Here is a 21,757-nt window from a genome sequence, read left to right on the forward strand (position 1 = left end):
CATTCAAAGCAAGCACTGTCAACAAAGCATTAAAAACGTAACAAGGGTGGCCAAAAGCAAACCCAGTAAACACTCGCCGGAACAATAGTTTGCTGCCAGACTCCCTTGGGTTATGCAAACACTGTGTACCAACGAAATGATGCATCGTTTTCATGCCTAATTACGACTGGCCTTTAATTTTTACAGCCTGCTGTTATTTAGCTAGGAATTAAGTTGGTTTCTCCTTCAGCTATCCATTTTGTCAGGTTTTCAAGCTCGCATAACTCAGGGTTTGCCCGTAAAAATTCCTTTGACTGGTGTTCTGCCAAAGCGGAGTAATTTTAATACTAGCTAACCCTCCACTTGGTTGTAATCTCTTTATGTCCCCCACGGATGGTTCTTTTCCACTTGCAACAGTTCCTCCAGTTTTTTGAGCCTCGGTGGCGCAGTGGTTAGAGTGCAGTACTGCAGGCTACTTCTGCTGACAGCCGGCTGCTTGCAATTTGGCAGCTCCAAGTTCACAAAGGCTCGAGGTAAATCAGAACAGAACAGAAAAACAGAGTTGGAAGGGACCTTGGTAGGTCATCCAGTCCAACCCCCAGCCCTAGCAGGTTGACTCGGCCTTCCATCCTTCTGAGGTGAGTTCAATGAGGACCCAGATTTTTTTTTGGGGGGGGGGGGCGGGGTGATAGGCTGACTCTGTAAACCGCTTAGAGAGGGCTGTAAAAGCACTGCGAAGCAGTATATAAGTCTAAGTTTGATTGCTATTGCTATTTTCCAAGTTGGAATGTTTGACAACAATCTTCGTAGCCATACCGTGGATGGTCAGACTATCTAACTATCCATTTGTTACTTCTTGTCCTGCCCTCTGGTGCTTTGGGAAATAGCATCAAGGATCAAGGAGAGATCCAACCTAGACCTAAGGAGAAATTTCTCCACAGTGAGAACGATCAATCAGAAGTTGTAGGTGGAAGTTGGTAGCCATTTGTCCAGAATGGTATAGCAACTAAGATGATTAAAGGGCCTGGAGACAAAAACATATGAAGAGCGGTTGCAGGAATTTTGGGTATGGCCAGTCTAGAGAAAAGAAGGGCTAGGGGTGACGTGATAGCAGTCTTCCAGTATTTGAGGGGCTGCCCCAAAGAAGAGGGAGTCAAGCTATTCTCTAAAACTCTAGAAGGCAGGACAAGCAACAATGGGAGGAGACTAATCAAGGAGAGGAGCAACCTGGAACTAAGCAGAAACTTCCTAAAAGTGAGGACAATTAACCCAGTGGAACAGCTTGTCTTCAGAGGTTGTAGGTACTTCATCACTGGAGGTTTTTAAGAAAAGACTTGACAGGCACTTGTCTAAAATGGTATAAGGTCTCCTGTTTGAGCAGAGGGCTGGACTAGAAGGCCTCCAAGGGTCCTTCCAGCTCTATTCGGATTGATTCGGACTGATATATTTCTGTTACCAGAAATTTACATTTAGGGTTTCTTGCTTGAGCAGGAGGTTGGATTAGACCAGGGGTCTCCAACCTTGGCAACTTTAAGACTTGTGGACTTCAACTCCCAGAGTTCCTCAGCCAGCTATGCTGGCTGAGGAACTCTGGGAGTTGAAGTCCACAAGTCTTAAAGTTGCCAAGGTTGGAGACCCCTGGATTAGACGATTTCCAGGGGCTCTTCCAACTCTGTTATTCTATAATCCGAAACTTGAAGTAGGACTAGAAAGCCAAGGATGTCACATGTCTCTCTAACTCTCTCCGTGTCCTGGTTAAACTTAGGTTGGGCTGAACTGAGAGGTGGAAACGTTGAGCCTAGATCCTGCGCCTCCGAAAAACATTATTAGTCACGCAGAGGCGTGAATCCGAAGACCAAAAAGGCCTTTGTTAGCCCTGAGAGTTATGAAAAAAGGAATTGTCATTGACATGTTCGGATTTGTACAGGAAGCGCTCTTTCGTCCTCTGCTCATTATGGAAGTGGCGGAGAAAGTCATCACAGGTGCTTCTGAAGGCTTCTGTAAAGGCAACGCAGGAACAAAGCCAGCATCGCTTCATTTCTCTCCCTAACCTTCAAGCTTTGTTTTGAGGCTTAATCGGATGCGAAAGAAAAAAGAGAACTAGAGGATACCTTTTGAATTTTCAATAGAGTCCGCTCAACAAAGAGCTTTCTCGGCCAATGGGATTTGGTTGTTCCCTCGGCACGAGGCAGGGGAGTTTAGGGGGGAACGTAGCTGCTCACAGTTGCTTGATCCTCATTAGTTAAGCATTAAATTATGTAACCTGCTTTTCTCTTCAGGCCTGGGAGCCGTTTTGAAAGAGGGCAAAAGAAGAGCAAGGTAGAAATATTGCAAGGGACTCTGGAAAGAGTGCAGAGAAGAGCAACAGAAATGATTAGGGGACTGGAGGCTAAAACATATGGAGAACCCTTGCAGGAACTGGGTATGTCTGGTGAAAAGAAGGAGCCATAACTTAGCCATTATTAATAATATTCTTCTTATCAAACTTAACAATGCAACAACAATCACATTCCCATGTATATAGTATAAATGAGATCCAATATATTTATTACATCAGTTTCGCTTATTAGTCTATAATTACATCTAATCCCTTTTAATGTGTTCTATTTTCTATCCATTGATAAAACAAATCCCATACCATATAATATTCAGATTCTTCTTTTTCTTTAGTTTCTAGTATCAATCTATTCATTTCTGCACATTCAAATATTTTTTTCAATTATTTCCCCCTCTATCGGTATCTTATCATTCTTCCAGTTTTGGGCAAATACAATTCTAGCCACATCCTCTTGTGTACAAGCAGTCCTCAATTTACGACCACAATTGAACCCAAAATTCACGTTGCTAAGTGAGGCATTTGTTAAGTGGGTTTTGCCCCCATTTTACGACCACTCTTGCCAAGTTTAATTAAGTGAATCCCTGCAGGTGGTCCTCGACTTACAACAGTTCCATTTAGTGATCATTCAAAGTTACTATGGTGCTGAAAAAAGTGACTGAGGACCATTTTTCACACTTACGACCGTTGCCGCCTCCCCTACAGTCATGCAATCAAAATTTGGACGCTTGGCAACTGACTCAAATTTATGACGGTTGCAGTGTTCCCGGGATCAAAAGATCAGACCTCCAGCCCTTGCTTATCAAGGGAGACGGAGTGGAGCAAGTGGCCAGTTTTAAGTTTCTGGGTGTTACCCTAAAAGAGGACCTGACCTGGGATGCCCACATTGCAGACCTGGTCAAAAGAGCCCAGCAGAGATTATACTACCTGAGGCTTCTCAGGAAACAACAGCTGAATGGAAAACTGCTGGTGACCTTCTACCGCTGCACCATGGAGAGTATCTTAACTTACTGCACCTCTGTATGGTTTGCCAGTTGCACAGGGGCAGATAGGACAGCACTCCAGAGGGTTAACGTCATTGCCCAGAAGATCATGGGTTGCCCTCTCCCCTCTTTGGAAGAGCTTTACAGCTCCTGCTGCCTTAAGAAAGTTCAAAACATCCTCAAAGATCCATCTCATCCTGGGCTCCCTTTTTTTGAACTATTACCATATGGCAGACGGTACAGAATAATAAAAACAAGAACAAATAGGCTGAAAAACAGCTTCTGTCCCAGGGCAGTAGCTCTTTTGAATTCTGCTGTATAGTGCAATATTTATGCAATACCAGGGGGTTTTCAATTCAATGTATAGAATGTGAAGGATGTGTGTTTGTGTTTTATTATCATAGTCATGATGTGCACTGAAGATGGTATTTAATTTCGTTGTACGAGGTGCAATGACAATAAAGTAAACTAAAAACTAAAAAAAACCCCTCACTTTTGCAACCTTCTGACAAGCAACGTTCATGAGGAGTCGTCCAGATTCACTTAACAGCCGTGGCAAGAAAAGTGGGACGAGCTCACTTGGCAACTGTCTCACTTAGCCGCATAAATTTTGGGTTCAATTGTTGTCGTAGCCCAAGGACTACGGGTCCTCCAGTGTAGAGAGGCCGCGTTTTGTTCTTGATATGCCGCTAATGACGTCTTATTTGTGTCTTGTTTTCCCTGTAATATTTCCCGTGTGCTTAGGGGGCCGATAAACATGACTGATGACCCTGAATAATGAAGTTTTGCCCAGGTGGATGAAATAAATAAATAAAAATAGCAGGCAGCTCTTTTACCATTCCCTTCGGTTCTCATTTGCTTCCGAGAACAACCTCTTTTCTTTTTGCTTTTTCCTTTTCTTTGCCAATCATTAATTTACTCGCAAGCCGCTGATAGAAACACGTAAAATGGCGCAAAATTCCCACCTCTTCTTCTTCTTCTTCTTTTTTTACATTTCCGTAAAATGCAGCTAATTTGAAATACAGGCAGGCTTACGCCCGATTGTGTTTGTAAGTCGAGGACTCCTGTACAGCAGGGGTCCCCAACCACTGGTCCACGGACCGGTACCGGTCCGTGGAACAAGTCCTACCGGGCCGCTGGCTTGCTGGGCGCCGCCATCTTTTTGATGAAAAGTGCTTCCGGTGAGCTTTTCCGGTAGAAAGCTCACCGGAAGCACTTTTCCATCAAAAAAGATAGCGGCGCTTAGCGCTCGGTGAGCTTTTCTGGGCAGAAAGCCATTTCTACCCGGAAAAGCTCACCGAAGCGCTGAGTGCCGCTCACCGGAAGCACTTTTTCATCAAAACAAGATGGCGGCGCCCAGCTGATGTCGGAACCGGGCCGCGCATTTATAAAAAAGGTTGGGGATACCGGGCCGCGGCGTAAAAAAGGTTGGGGATCACTGCTGTACAGCAGTCATCGTTTAATAAACAGAAGCTTCCGAGCTAAACTTGGCAGCAACCTTTTAATGCAAGGCTAATAACGAAGAAAACCAGATGATTGGTGGGAGGTTGGCGATACAGCAGCTCTTAGCACTCTTCAGCGACAAAGCTGACACAATCAATCAATTTTAAAAAAAAAAAAATTAAGAGGACGAAGTTATCCTGGCACAACTTTTAAAAAGTTGCCTTCTTAGATTGCCGATTCCCCCCTCCAAAACAAAAATTAATCCCTGTTTTCCCTCAAGCCTTTCCTTTGTGTTAACCTCCTCGTTGTGATCTACATTTTGTCTTTTCATGGGAGGTTCTCTTTTTAAAAATAAAAGAGTAAGGGACTGGCTAAGGTAGAGATCAAAAGAAGTGTCACAAATCCAAATAGATATTTCAAGAAAAAAAAAGTACATGAAAAGTTTTAACATTTGAGTAACGAACGTCCCCAGCTTGGTTTTGTGTGGACTGCATAATTCTATTCTGTTCCTTCTCTTTTTACCATAAAATTGTGTGTGTGTGCGTGTGTGTGTGTGTGTGTGTGTGTGTGTGTGAGAGAGAGAGAGAGAGAGAGAGAGAGAGAGAGAGAGAGAATAGGATGCTGTCAGAGCCATGTACTGTTTTCAGGGAGCAGAGAAGGAAATTGCTGAAAATTTTTGAAAAATAGATGCGTGAGCATTTTTTAAAAACCTTCTGGCAAAATCCTTGCAGATTTGAATAGAAATAACCTGGAGGAAAAAAATGAAGTCCTCATCCTTCTTTCATTTTCTTAATGCTTTAATTCAGATTCAAGACATGCAGCAAATGAAAGGAGAATGGAAGGAGAATTTTGATTGTGGCTGAAAGCTTCTCCCTCTCTCTCCCTCCCCCCCTCCTTATCTTTCTGTCTCTTTTGCTTCCTCTCTTTCTTCCTCTCTCTTTCTATCTGCCTCTCTCTCTCTCTCTCTCTGTCTTCCTTCCTTCCTTCCTTTTTTCTTTCTTTCTCTGTCCCTCTGTTTCTTTCTCTCTTCTCTCTCTCTCTGTCTTCCTCTCTCCCTTCCTCTCTCGCTCTGTTTCTCTTTCTCTTTCTCTTTCTCTTTCTCTCTTTCTTCCTCTCTCTTTCTATCTGCCTCTCTCTCTCTGTCTTCCTTCCTTCCTTCCTTTTTTCTTTCTTTCTCTGTCCCTCTGTTTCTTTCTCTCTCTTCTCTCTCTCTCTGTCTTCCTCTCTCCCTTCCTCTCTCGCTCTGTTTCTCTTTCTCTTTCTCTTTCTCTTTCTCTTTCTCTCTTTCTTCCTCTCTCTTTCTATCTGCCTCTCTCTCTCTGTCTTCCTTCCTTCCTTCCTTTTTTCTTTCTTTCTCTGTCCCTCTGTTTCTCTCTCTCTCTCTGTGTGTGTCTTCCTCTCTCCCTTCCTCTCTCACTCTGTCTCTCTCTTATCTTTCTCTCTTTCCTCCTCTCTCTTTCTATCTGCCTTTTTGTCTCTCTCTGTCTTCCTTCCTTCCTTCCTTCCTTCCTTCCTTCCTTCCTTCCTTCCTTCCTTCCTTCCTTCCTTCCTTCCTTCTTTCTTTCTTTCTTTCTTTCTTTCTTTCTTTCTTTCTTTCTTTCTTTCTTTCTTTCTTTCTTTCTCTCTCTCTCTCTCTCTCTCTCTCTGTGTCTTCCTCTCTTTCTGTCTCTTTCTGTTTCTCTCCCTCTGTTTCTCCCCCCCCCCCTCTCTCATTCTCTCTCTCTCTCTCCTTTGACAAACGAAATAGCCGTTCTTGGGTGAATTAACAGATCAGCCCTTGTTGGAATATTTTTCCCTCCCCCTCTTTGCTCTGCTTTACAGAACTCAAGAGATACTCCCGGCCTTGGGAATGAGATAACCAAAAGGTTGCGTTTCCATTTTGAGCCTTCTGATCTGGAGCGGATGCGTTCTCATCAGCTTGAGAGGCAGAAGGCTACCAACCCAAGTGCAAAGATTGTTGTAGCCTCTGAGGAATGGTTTCTCCTTCTGATTAAAACCCGGGCTGGGCTAGGAGCTAGGATGAAGGCCCCTCCCAATCCTTCCATTTCCCTTCTTGACTTTAACTGGGCTTCTGCACTGCACCCAATTTAATTTTGCTGCAGGCCGCTGACAATGGCTCAGCTCTTCCTTTGTTACTAGAAGATTCTTGTGTTATTAATTGAGCAGCCTGGCATTATTTCAGCTCGATCCACAATTCATGATTCCCCCCCACCCTCCCCCTTTAATTCCTTCTAGTGATGTCGCCTGCCCACTCGGAGGTGGCTCTAAACATTCCTACCACCCACATCCCAAATCAAAATTTATTGAATCACAGTCAAGGAAATCCAGCAAAGGAAAAACAGGAATAAAAAGCTAAAATCAAACTGTTTGGAAAGGATGGCCAAACCCAAGGCCATCCAATCGAGTTGAACTCTGTTATTACGATCATAGATCAGAAAGCAATACAACGAGTCAAATCAAATCTCAAAGAATTAAGATTTAAAAACCCAAGAGAGAGAGAATTGCATAAAATAAAGAAACCATATAAAACACAAGATGACATAGAAACCGAGTATTAAATAAATACAATAAAATAAGTGGGGAGGAGAAATTTTTGCAGCGTCATCGTTTCACGGTTAGGCTATTTTATGCCTTCAGCTAGAAGTTTAATACAGATAGTCCTTGACTTATGGCCACAATTTCCCATTGCTGGTGTTAAGAGGATTTTCTTTCAACCTTTCCTGCCAGAGTTGTTGTGAATCACTGCAGTTGTTAAATTACTAGCCCAGTTCTGAAGTGCATCTGGTTTCCCCATTGACTTTGCACAACTCCAGGAACATTGCAACCATCATAAATGCACCTCAGTTGCCAAACATCTAAATTTTGATCCCGTGATCTTGGCGATGCTGGAATGGTCGTAAGTGTGAAAAACAGCCATAAGTCCCTTTTTTCAGTGCCGTGGTAAATTTGAACGGTCTTTACAGAATAGAATAGAATAGAGTAGAGTAGTAGTAGAGTAGAGTAGAGTAGAGTAGAGTAGAGTAGAATAGAATAGAATAGAATAGAATAGAATAGAATAGAATAGAATAGAATAGAATAGAATAAAATAGAATAGAATATATTGGAATAGAGTAGAGTAACATAGAGTAGAACAGAATAGAAAAGAAAAGAATCTATTAAGAATAGAATAGAATATAGAGTAGAATAGAATAGATTGGGAATAGAATAGAGTAGAATAGAATCTATTAAGAATAGAATATAGAGTAGAATAGAATAGAATAGAATAGATTGGAATAGAGTAGAGTAGAGTAGAGTAGAATAAACAGAGTTGGAAGGGATCTTGGAGGTCTTCTAGTCTTCTAACCCCTCTGCTTAGGCAGGAAACCTTACACCACTTCAGACCAATGGTTATCCAACATCTTTTTAAAAAACTTCCAGTGTTGGAGCATTCACAACTTCTGGTGGCAAGTTGTTCCACTGATTCATTGTTCTCCCTGTCAGGATATCTCTCCTTGGTTCTAGGTTGCTTCTCTCCTTGGTGAGTTTCCATCTGTTGCTTCTTGTCCTGCCTTCTGGTGCTTTGGAGAATAGCTTGACTCCCTCTTCTTTGGGGCAGCCCCTCAAATATTGGAACACTGCTATCCTGTCCCCCCTACACAATCTGTTATAAGTTGAGGACTACTTGTAGTATTCCTTTTGCCTGGACTAGGCTGACAGTTATCAACACTGATGCATTTCATGACTGACTTTATCAGATGCATGCAGGCTGGTGATGGAATAACATCACCAGAAGGGTGGTAAGCCATTCTTTCCTCCCCTTTTAAAGAAAGATTGGCGAAGGCTTGGACGTATTTCTCCTTCCAAAAATAAATGAAATACATCCAATATCTTGGGAAGGCTGCTGCCCCTTTTGTTACTGAACTTGCCCTGCAGGAATTTTGAATTTGCAAAAACAGAGACCCGGAGGGGAATCTGAACAGCAAAATCCCTAAGCAGCAAACATGGAAAGTAAGTGACAAGCTTCATGCAAATTAAATGCAGCTTCTCTGGGAATTTCTCTCAGAACACTGTTTAATGCCAGAGCACTTTTGATTTGAAAGAGTGATTCAGTGATTCCTCGCAGTTTCTGGACATATTCCATTACGCCGTATTTTTAACTGATGGGTTATCGTGAGGGATCAAAGCAGAATGCAGCAACCTTCTTCCCTCATAGTCACGCTTACACACACACACACACACACACACACAGAGAGAGAGAGAGAGAGAGAAATAAAGGAAAGGAAAGGAAAAAAGAATAATGATAGTTCCCTGTTTGGGCAAAAAAGAAAAAAGCAGCAGTGTTAATTTCGGGAACAGATATTAAGTTATAGCTTTTATTATCCTGTTTTAGATTTATACTAGCATAACCTCCCTCCCACATCTGTAGCAGAATCGTGGCAACATAATTCTCCCCCCCCTCCTCTCTGTCTCACTCACACACACACTGTCTTCCCTGCAGGGTTTTTCCCACAATCCTGCTTTCTTAAGAATTTTTGCTCTCCTGTTTAATAGAGTTGTTTTCTTACTGCCAGAAAGCAGGTTCCTTCCGTTTTAATGATTGATGTGTTGGCTGGGTGTGCATGATAGCAAAATCTAACCCCGTTTTAAAACTTTGCATTCAAGAAAGATGGTTAAATTTCTTCTTCTTCTTCTTCTTCTTCTTCTTCTTCTTCTTCTTCTTCTTCTTCTTCTTCTTCTTCTTCTTCTTCTTCTTCTTCTTCTTCTTCTTCTTCTTCTTCTTCTTCTTCTTCTTCTTCTTCCTCCTCCTCCTCCTCCTCCTCCTCCTCCTCCTCCTCCTCCTCCTTCCTCCTCCTCCTTCCTCCTCCTCCTCCTCCTCCTCCTCCTCCTCCTCCTCCTCCTCCTCCTCCCTCCTCCTCTTCCTCCTCCTTCCTTGTTTCCCTTCCTCTTCCTCCTCTAATATGAGAAAGAAGAATGGCACTTTACTTTATTACTGAAGGGGTTGATGGGATTTGGAACCTTTGGGATATAAGCTTAGGTAAATCACTCGAGCCTAAAGCAAAATAATTCCTATATTTTCATAGCACATAACACAATAATTCTTTCCCTGAACAATAATAACTTTCTCGTTGACTTGCTTTGGCAGTCAAAAATAAGGGCATTTAGCCTAGTGCCGCGGAACGTACTTTCTATGTTTGCAGCCACCTCTAAACATTAACTAATTATTCATGAAGCACTTAATGAATCACATTATTCTCCACTCTTTGACTCGTACTGGCATCTCTCATTACAATAATTAAAACAGCTTTTCTTAGCATGCTCGCAAGAAGCCATCTGGGCTGCAACCAGCCGAAATTGTTTACTTGCAGAACTTGATCTGGAAGTTCATTGCAACGCCCTTCCCTGTTTAATGGGATGCACAGAACAAAAATTAACTTACTTCCAAGGAGGGTAAAGATTTTTAACAGTGCTCAATGAACTGTTACCAGTCGCTGGATGGGATGCAAATCAATGCATCCACACGTATATTCAGCAACCCCTGACCAAATCAAGCTTTAGCAAGAAGCTCTTTCAAAGGTTCAATGTTCTATTTTGGGGTGCAGTTCCTTAGGGGAGCAGATACAATGCCTTGTCATTAGAAGAAGGGGAGTTTGACCTCGTGCTAAAGCGAGACAAGCAATAGGTATCAATGTGGCTTTGCAAAATAAATCTGCCTATTTGCCCCTCTCTTTAGCATCCTGTTACCCTGTAAGGATTCTGTTCAGCTGATGTTCTCCATCCAGAAGAGAAGCTTTGGGTCCAATTCTCATCAAACATGCCTGAAGGAACCGGAGAATTGAAGTGTAGCATATTGTATAATGTTAATATGATGATGCATATTATCAGGCTAGAAAGCAGAAGACTGTGAGTTCTAGTCTTGCCTTGGGCATGAAAGCCAGCTGGGTGACTTTGGGCCAATCACCAGGAGATTGTGAGTTCTAGTCTTGCTTTAAGCACAAACGCTGGCTGGGTGACTTTGGACCACTCCTTCTGTCTAAGCCTGTTGTTCTCCTATCCTCATTTCTAACCCAATCTTGCAACTGGGTCAATAGTCGATCTCAGTTCACAGCCTCATCTGGCAATAAACACCCACCACATAGTAACTCAGATTGAACTCTGGAGTCCTTGGTGTTCTCTGAGCTTGGTGGTTTTCTTGCAGATGTTTCATGACCAAACTAGGTAACATGGTCAGTCCTGCAATGGAATGGCATTTGTGGAGAGAAGGAATAAGGGGTCCTTGGCGCTCTCTAAGTTCCGTGGTTTTCTTGCAGACCTTTCATGGCCAAACTAGGTAATAGAATTCTTTATTGGCCAAATGTGACTGGACACACAAGGAATTTGTCTTTGGTGCAAATGCTCTCAGTGTACATAAAAGAAAAGATACATTCACCAAGAGTCAAGAATCATAAGACACAACACTTAATGATAGTCATAGGATACAATAAGCAATCAAATCATACGAGGAAACAGTCAATATAAATCGTAAAGACACAAGCGACAAAGTTACAGTCATACAGTCCCAAGTGGGAGGGGATGGGCGATAAGGAGTGATGAGAAGATTAATAGTAATAGTAGTGCAGACTTTGTAAATAGTTGGACAGTGTTGAGGGAATTATTTGTTTAGCAGAGTGATGGCGTTTGGGGGAAAAACATCCTTGTGTCTGGTTGTTCTGGTGTGCAGTGCTCTATAGCGTCGTTTTGAGGGTAGGAGTTGAAACAGTTTATGTCCAGGATGTGAGGGGTCTGTAGATATTTTCACAGCCCCCTTTTTGACTCGTGCAGTATACAGTTCCTCCATGGAAGGCAGGTTGGTAGCCATTGTTTTTTCTGCAGTCCTAATTATCCTCTGAAGTCTGTGTCTGTCTCGTTGGGTTGCAGAACCAAACCAGACAGTTATAGAGGTGCAGATGACAGACTCAGTCATTCCTCTGTAGAACTGGATCAGCAGCTCCTCCTTGGGTTATATCATCCGTAACATCAACACCCATCCCAGATGCCACCGACTTACATCAACAGAAGAAATGGGGGCCACTTCACTGCTGGCTTTCTCTGCCCCGTTGTTTGGGGTTTCCCTGCCTTCCTCTTCCCCATCTGAATAACAACGTCACACCTTTCCCCAGCAAGCCACGTCCCTTCGGTTCCATCACCTCCCATCATCCAAGGTCACAGGAGACGATCCGTGCTCTTCAAAGTTCTGCCCAGAAACTTTCCTCAGCCTTTGGAAGCCCCACAAAAGGAATTTAATGCTTGTTTGTAATCTCATTTGCATTTCGGTATTTTACCGCTGGTTGGGAAAGCACACCCCCTGCAGCTTCGCTGAGTTACAGTCAAAGGAACGGTATTAATATAATTTACCAGCCTTTTACAAAAACCACCTTAATGAGGGCAGTTTCTCTTGCCGTGCCATCATGGAGGCGAGCTTTGCTCTTACTCAAAGAATTTGCTCCACAGATAGCTCCAAACCCTGGAAAACAGAGAAGGTCCTGCCAATTTCCCCATTCATCCGTCTTCCAGAAGGACAACCTTGATTTGTGAATGAAAAGCGCTGGACTCCTTGCTAATTCTCCCTGCTTGCTAAAGAAACCCTTCCAGCTGTTTGGCCATGAGTCAGCCTTTTGTCCGCTGAAGCCTCCGCCGTCACAACGCCTGCCAAAATCCACAATGGGTGAAGACATTCGTCACTGCAGTTTTGAATAAACGGCGGACCAAATCCATCTAGAAGTCTTCCAATTTAAAAAAAAAAAAAATGCAGCCGGTGAAGTCTATATCTGGCAGAATTGTTATCTACTTAATGTCTTTGCTGGCCTGTGTCCAAAATAAAATTAATTAACAGAATGACACGGACCATCATATTTTTCACTGGGAAAGGGAGAAGTTCAAAAGCATGGAGTTTGAAGTTCAAAAGCTTGGTGGGCGTGGCAGGGGAAGGATACTGCAAAATCTCCGTTCCCTCCCCACCCCACTAACCTACTTTCCAGCTCCATTCTCCTGTGCAGGGCAACCAAAGGAGACCCAGCCAATCAGCTGGGACTCAATGGGCGGCGGAGAAGAGACGGGATTGGTGGGGCCAGTCAGAGGCAATATTTTCTGGTTCTCCAAACGATTCAAAGTTTCTGCTACCAGTTCTCCAGAACTGGTCAGAACTGGCTGAATACCATCTCTGTTCTGGAGCCAAGCCTTTCCACTGATTCATTGTTCCCACTGGTCAGGAATACCGTAATCGTTTCTTTTATAAACATGGTCCAACTCAAGTGCATATCTAAATAGACCTACTCTTCATGAAGGGATTTCAACCTGTACTCAGACCACGTTCGCAAAACAGCAAACCCCAAATCTCATCTTCAGAACTGCGAAATGCACCAGAGGCCGATAAGTTTGAACACTTCTTCTTTAAGAAAATGTCCTTTCAGCCAGAAAATTACCTTCATTCATGCAATTCGCTCGGGGAAATATTAACCCTGGTCTGAAAGGCAGAGTTGTAGATTGGAGGCTTATTTGAGAGTGTGACTTGGCACCACAGTACCATGATAGACATGAATTACTTTGCCTTGATGAAATAATAATCAGTTTATGAACTGCTCAGATCGATTATCTGCCAGGAATCTGTCTAGACTGCAGACATTTTACAGCACGGCGTGTTTTGCCAATCCCTCCAGGATCAAATACACTTTGCAATCTCGTTCAACAAGTCAGATGTGCAGGTATTTGTCCCGGACACCAAGGGTGATGCCTGGCCGACGACACCTCACTAACCCCGGTGCAAAAACAGATTCTCAGGGGTGGGATTCTACTGGTTCGGACTGGTTCAGGCGAACCGGATGTTAAAGTTACACCTGGGTCACTGAACCGGTATTTCAACTGACCGGCTGGCCCCGCTCACCCTGCCTCTCCCCTCCCAGGAGTCTCCACGTGGCCCATTTTCGATGGAGATGATGTGCAGGGTCCACGCGGAGGCTCTGGGAGGGGGAACATGGGCCTCCCAGAAGTACTGGAAGTCCGAAAGTCTGGGCCCGTTTCCAGCTTCCGGAGGGCCTTCAAAGCCCGGGGGAGGCTGTTTTCACCCTTTGAGGGGCCCGGACCCTTGGGGAAGTGAAAACGGCCTCCCCCGTGATCTGGAGGCCTACCGGAAGCTGGAAACAGGAAGTTCTGGTAAGCCACGCCCACCATGGCCACGCCCACCCAGCAACCGGACAGCTGGCTTTCATGGCTAAGGCAGGTCTAGAACTAACAGTCTCCCACTTTCTAGTCTGGCGCCTAGATAAGCGCGTCATCCTTATCAATATTTCCTGGTGTCACCGATGAATTCACGACTAGAACCTGAGCGATACCAGATGTGACTGTCATGTACCCGCGAATCTCTTCCACGATAACACATATTGTGGCAATCCAATAATTGTTTTCACCGTGCCACAAACGTATTAGTTTTGGTGCCATTTCAGCAGGTGTGTCCTTTCCTGACCACACAGTCTTGAAATGAGAGTGGGGAGGATTGCATTCTTCTTGAAAAGCTCTTGTCTCTCGCCTCAGAGAAGGTGTCAGAGAAACAAGGCTAGGTCACCGCAACTGCAGTGTGAAAGGACACAGCCGGGCAACCTGGACTGCATAGGGACCTTTGGCAGAAGGCTGTTGTTGTTATGTTGTTATATTTCAGAGAAAGGCTATATCAAGCATTATTCAATCACTATTTTTCTCCCCTTCCCTTCAATTCTCCCTGCTTGAACAACCAGGACGATTAGGGGACTGGAGTCTAAAACCGTATGAAGAATGGCTGCAGAAACTGGGCCTGGCTAGTCTAGTGAAGAGAAGGACAAGGGGAGACAGGATGGCATCTCCCAATATTTGAGGGGCTGCCACAGAGAGGAGGAAGGGGGTCAAGCTATTTTCCAAGGCACCCGAAGGCCAGACAAGGAATAATGAATGGAAACTGATCAAGGAGAGATTTAACCTGGAAATAAGGAGAAATTTTCTGACAGGGAGAACAATCAACCAATGGAACAGAAGTTGTCTTTGGAAGTTGTGGGAGCTTCATCCCTGGATGCTTTCAAGAAGAAACTGGACTGCCATCTGTCAGAAATGGTTGTAGGGTCTCCTGCTTGGGCAGGGGGTTGGACTAGATGACCTACAAGGTCCCTTCCAACTCTATTCTGTTGGTCTTCCAAGCCACAAAGGAAGGGTTTAATGTAACTTAGCTCAGGGTGGTAAGGATTGCGTTGATTTGTTGGGCTCTATTGGCAAGGGATGGGACAGGTAGTCCTTGACTTAAAAACAGTTTGTTTAGTGACCATTTGAAATTACAATGGCACAAAAAAAATGATATGACCATTTTTCACAAAGAATTCTGGGAATTGAAGTCCACAAGTCTTAAAGTTGCTGAACTTGGACTTCCCTGATCTAGAGAAAAATGACTGTTTTGGGGGCCAGTTGCATTTGACCATTTAAAAGCATTTTTTAAAAAGAATATTCCAACTGCAACGTTGGAGTTTGATCATGATGAAATCATTTTTTGGGTGGGGGGATTTTGGTTTTTAAAGTCCAGATCTTAGATATAAGAAACCGAGCCCACATTTTCTTCTTGAGGGACATTTTTTTCCCTCTCCTTCCCCTCTTTTCTGTTTTTCTAACAAAATGCACACTTAACATATGAAGTAGTGATTTCTCTGGATTTAATGGCTTTCTGGACCCATCAAGTATCCTTGGAGATCTATTAAGGTTTGTTTTCTCTGCCGTGTTACTCAGAGCTCGAGAGGAAATTGAATATCCTGATCAGGCTCCTTAATGGTTTGGCCTTCTGATCCATCACATGCGTGAAGTTATAATACGCTCTTCAATTACCCATCCCTGAGATGGAATGGGAGAAGAACAGCTGAAGGCAGGGTTCAAGGTGATGGATACGCCCCTCAGAAAGCAAGAAACATGTACAAAAATATTGATTAGCTGCAACATTATGTGTCATTAGAAGAACTCAAAGCTTTTCCATTATCCTGGCAAGTTTGGTGTTTTGTATAGCGACATCATTACAATAACACATTATTTGGAATGTACTCATCATAGAAGTACTGAACACTGATTTATATACTGTATATATTTATCAACAAGAATAAAATGCAAAAAGGGAAACAGGAAAACATATATCCAACAGTAACAGAAACCAAAAAAATGTGTTCAAAAAGAAATAACCCAAACATCACAAGCAAGCCACTTCCATATGTTCCCAAGAAAATGTCATGGATGATAATGGATTATTTGGATTGTACTCATCATGGAATACTGAACACTGACTTTATATATAAGTATAAATCTAAATCTAAATAATGTGTTATCAACAAGGATAAAATGCAAAACAAAAGAAATTGGAAAACACATATCCAACTGTAACAGAAACAAAACAAAAAAAAAATCGTGTCCAAAAAGAAATAACCCAAACTCCAAACAAATCTAACATTGAACTTGCCAAAAATCCACCTCAGTTGGATGTTGGAAAGAATCTGGACTGCACACATCATGGACATACCAAACACCGACTTTTAGAAGATCTGTTCTGGAAGTTGACGAAAAACCAAGCACCACTTCCATATTCGTTCCCAAAAATGTGTCATGGATATGGATATGATGTTACTAGAAATGAAACTTTGGAGGCATTACATGAAATCCTTGAAATACGACCCCAGTTGGAACAAGAATTTCTGTTGCTAAGCAAGGGGGTTGTTAAGTCATGCCAGATTTTAGTTGTTAGGGAATCACTGCATTGTTAAGCGAATCATCATCAGGACCACAGACAGCTCTGCCAGGGAGTTACACTTTGAAATCAACATTTCTCAACCATAATCCTCTCCCTCTCCTTCTTCTCCCTCTCCCTCTCTTCCTCTCTCTTCCTCTTCCTCTTCTCTCTTCTTCTCCTTCTCCCTCTCCTTCTTTTCCCTCTCCTCTCTCTCCGTCTCCTTCACTTGTTCCCTCTTGTTCTCTCTCTCTCCTTCTCCCTCTCTCTCTCCCTCTCCTTTTCCCTCTCGTTCTCTGTCTCCCTCTCCCCCCTCTGTATGTATGTATGTATGTATGTATGTATGTATGTATGTATGTGTATATGTATATGTACATGTATATTGCCAAAGGAAATACATCACCAACTTGCACAAATCAACTACAAGGAACTATCTTCTTCTTTCTCTATTGAAGCAGCTGTTTGATTAATTAGTGACGGGCTGATTAGTGATTTCTGTTTGTTTTTAGGATCCCCTCCCCTCCCACATCAATAAATAGCTGATATATTAAGCTGTAAATCTGCTCTTAAAGACTATTGTAGCTCAATAGTCATGGTATTTAATAGCAATCTTGAACTAAAGATGGTCAACCATTAAATCTTTTTTCTCTTTTGAGTGGTGTCAGATTGAAACATGCATCATACAGCAGGGTGTGAAGGGGAATAGCAGACCGCCAACTCAATTTGTCTTGTGCTTGGTGTCTCAAAATGAGTGTGGCATTACATAACATTGCCTACATTAGAAGCCTCTGCAATTGTATTGACTTTACTGTGTCAAGGCAAAAGACACACTGTTTTAATACTTAACAACTCTTTGTTCTCATAATCCTCTTCTGCACGTACTGTACGCGAGTATTCAATAGCCGGTGGAACTGAATTTGATCTGTGGTGTGGTGTTTAGTTCTCTCCATTCCTCGTAAAACATCTGATATTCCCACCTGACTTTAATTTAAATCATAATTCAGGGAAGTTCCTGTTGTAAATGGGAATATTATGTATTGTAATTGCTATTGAATAGGTCACTGCTGCAGGCATCAATACAGACTGACACAAAATAAGGATAATTCAAATTATTGGCCTTAGGAGCATTTTTTTATGAGCCCCTGGAAAGAGACACACCCACCCACCCAAAAAGAATATGTTGAATGGATGGAGAAAAAGTGAGAAAAGAAAGAAAGAAAAAGGGAGGGAGGGGAATAAATGAAGGAAGGAAGGAAGCGAGGGAGGAAGGAAGGAAAAAGGGGGAAATGAAAGGAGAGGAGAGAGAAAAGGAATTAAAGAGAAAAAGAGGTTCATAGAGAAAGAAAAAAAGAAAAGAAAGAGAAAAGAAGGAAAATAAAGAAGGAAAGAAAAGGAAAGAGAGAAAAAGAAATGGAAGGAAGAAAGAGAGAGAGAAAGGAAAGTAAGAAAGACTGCATCCTGGAATACAGTTCTGATTAATTGGGATGCTGTGACATCATAACTTCTTTAGTTTTCTCTCTGGAATGGATGTATAAGATTTTTTTTAAAAAATGTATACAATGATTGAACAGCAATATCCAAGCAATGAAACACACCAGTCCAAAAATTACTAGCAAAACTCTTACGTTGTCATCCCAGCATCACCATCCATGCACATGAAGGAGGTGTTGGAGCAGGGGGGGGGATGACAGCATTTATTTATTTGATTTGATTTGTCAATCAAATAAAATAAATAACTGCTGTCATCCTGTCCTGCCCCTGGTGGAGACTGACTCTGAGGGAGAGGAGGAACAGCCAACAGGGAGTGGAGGTGTGGCTCCGGAGGTTGTGGAGGAGGCTGGGGAAGGGCTGAGCAGTCAGAGGAGGACCCAGGCTCATCCCCTCCCCATCCTAGGGCACGCAGGGAGGAGAGGATAAGGGAAAGACGTGGTCTACTGGGGAGGAGAGGGCCTTGATCCTCTTCATGGGCTGCAGCTGTAACAACTGAATAAGAGTTTGGACCTGCGTACTGGAAAACACTGGAAACAAAGCGTGTTTTATTTTGGTCTGAAGTTATCTTGGTTGGCGTCCTTCCAACAGACCGTGCCTTGTTATCTCCTTGAATTTGGTAAATACTTCTCCTGTTCCGTTGTGGAAATTTAATCATTGTAGTTTGTTTTGGTTTTTTATTTCACCTCTATCTGCTCATTAAGTTCGGTCTGTATTGCTTTCTTTTGAAGACTATTTTTGAATACGTTTTATCTCCAACTGAGTATTATTGAACAGTGGGGTCAAGTTGGAGGCATTAAAGGACATTTATTTACGTTTTGGATTTTGTTACATCTTTGTTATACTCTGGGTCATCACACTTGTCCTCCCCCCACTCTGACAGCATGAGGGAAGCCCTCCGAGTTTGCAGAAAGAAAAGACAAAGAGCCTCAGGGCTAGAGGGGACCCAGAAGACCCTGTTGAGGGATAGACTAGACGGGAAGAAAGCCACAACAACCCATTTCTACACCCTTGCTGAAAAACAGCCCCAAGGAGACCGATGAGACGACCAGAACTTTCCCTTTCCTCTTGACCATGAATGTAACACGGGAAAGGAGTGCGAGTCTGTCTTTTTAGCCACCAGAGGGCAGGACCAAATCTCAGTCCCATGATTGCAGCATCTCCCTCCCTCCCTCTCTCTCCCCCTCTCTCCTTCCCCTCTCTCTCCTCCCCTCTCCTCCCCTCTCTCTCTCCCTCTCCCTCTCTCCCCTCTCTCTCCTCCCCTCTCCCTCCCTCCCTCCCCTCCCTCTCCTTCCTCTGTCTCTCTTTCCACCTCTCCCTTCCCCCTCTCCCCTCCCTCCCTCCCTCCCTCTCTCTCTCTCTCCCTCTCCTCTCTCTCTCTCCCCCCCATCTCTCCCTCCCCTCTCTGTTTCTATGTCTCTCCATCTCTCTCTCCCCTCTCCCTCTCTCTCACACACCCCTTAGATAGAGTTGTGCAAATTAGAATATACCTGGTGGTTGGAGTGAGGTCAGGCAGGTGATTAGGGTGGAACTATAAGATCAGAACTGCAAAGAGAATGGCACATTTAGAGAGAATGAAAAGGCAGCATTTCATTTTCAACCCTGGCTTCTTTCTAAGGAGTTCCTTTGATGGACTTTTTTTAGATTGGCGTGTCTTTTCAAAGATGGTGTGCATCCCCTTGGCTTTCTTCCAGCTTTAGCAATGTTCTAAAATGACTTCTAAGCAGTTTATGATTGGACAGGGATGGACTATTGTTCCCGTAATAGTTCCCTGAGAAAGAGGATGTTTTTTTATTTATTTTACTTATCGTTACTAGCATCTATCTATCTATCTATCTATCTATCTATCTATCTATCTATCTATCTATCTATCTATCTATCTATCTATCTATCTATCTATCTATCTTCTATGCCTGCCTGCCTGCCTGCCTGCCTGCCTGCCTGCCTGCCTATTTATCTATCTATCTATCTATCTATCATCTATCTATCTATCTATCTATCTATCTATCTATCTATCTATCTATCATCTATCTATCTATCTATCTATCTATCTATCTATCTATCTATCTATCTATCTATCTATCTGCCGGTATCTATCTATCTATCTTTCATCTCTATCCTGTCTGTCTGTCTGTCTGTCTGCCTGCCTGCCCTCCTATCTATTATCTATATCTATCTATCTATCTATCTATCTATCTATCTATCTATCTATCTATCTTTCATCTCTATCCTGCCTGCCTGCCTGCCTATCTATCTTTATCTATCTATCTATCTATCTATCTATCTATCTATCTATCTATCTATCATCTATCTATCTATCTATCTACCTACCTACCTACCTACCTACCTACCTACCTACCTACCTATCATTTATCCTCCTCAATTTACAACCTGTCACTTAATTCTTCAGAGTTACCATGGAACCCCCTCCCAAGAGCTACTTACAATCTGTTATCAAAGTTAGAACATCTCCTCCACTCCGTGGTCACATGATAGCATTTTGGGCACTTGTTAACTGGCTGATTTTATGGCTATTTGTGACCCTTTTAGCTGGTTTCCAGTGCTTACTTCTGGATGGCATAGGATTTAGGTTTTGTTTACAGCCATCCTACATACTTTCTTTGGGTGGATTTGCTGTCAAGTCCAAAATAGAAGGCATTATTGTTAAGCAACTGCGTCATTATCATTACAAAAAGAGGGCAGAGGAAGGCTGGTTGATTTGTGACATGGTGTTGGAATAATAAGTGTTTACTTTTAAACATTTGAGGTGTAGGAAGTGTTGACACAATTCAATCATTTGGTTTAAAGCCCCGTTCACTATTGAATTATTAGCATTATAGTGCTAAGCTGTGATACGTGTTCTTTATGCTTTTAATGCAATTTACAGTTATTTTCCCCACCACAAAATGTCATTTTTTTTAGCCATTATTCTGGTTTTGGAAAATGAAAAAAAGAAGAAGAGATTCCCGAGGATCAAAGCTCTTGTCTCATTTAGAGCCGAATCTGGTTTATTTCCATTTTATTTGCCATGTTGGGGAAGCCCAACCCGTGCGATTTATTTCATGCATCTTGGTTAAATAATGGCTTGTGGTGTGTGTGAATCCAGCTTTACAGGACATCTCATTAGCCACGCAACTGTCTGGTACTTGACAAGCCAGGGAGCGTGCGATGGAATAAATTTCAGAGCAGACAGCTGGGCATCTTTGATCAAAAACCTCAGAAACATTTGAAGTTAGAAAATATGTGCGCAAAATATTTGTGGAAACATATTTTTTTTTCCCCCTGGAAACACCTGGAAGGGCTTTCCACTTAAACTGGGACCATAATTCCCAGCATCCTGACTGATTCATGGGTACTAGAGTCCTAGTAGACCGCAGAACACCAGGCCAATCTGGAGTCTTTTGATATCCCCACTAAATATTGAAAGACTAGCTCAATATCCGTATTTCACTACGAAACTATGTGATTAAGGCTTAGTTTTTTTGGGAGGAAAATAAGGGGACAAAAATTCTGCCTCTGCCTACCAGCATCCATTGGTATTCATCTGGCTAGCGTCCTGTCAGTGTGAGAGAGAGTTGAGGGCTGTTTGGAAACTGAAATGGTATTTGCTGTGTGAGCAAGAAGGAGACAGCAAGGAGCCTGGGCGTGGCTTAGCTCAACTGTTCGTACTAAAGTTGGTTGCTGCTCTGAAACTGAAACTCCTCTCCTCTGCTTGTGTTTTTCATTGGAAAGAGATTTCTTTTCAGGTGGGGAGGGGGAGTAGAACTCCTTAGCATCAGAGCATGTTAATAATAATAA

The sequence above is a fragment of the Notechis scutatus genome, chromosome 12, assembly GCF_049901735.1.
Source record: "Notechis scutatus isolate UNSWTSFEM ecotype Mainland chromosome 12, rNotScu1.2, whole genome shotgun sequence".
NCBI classification, from domain to species: Eukaryota; Metazoa; Chordata; class Lepidosauria; order Squamata; family Elapidae; genus Notechis; species Notechis scutatus.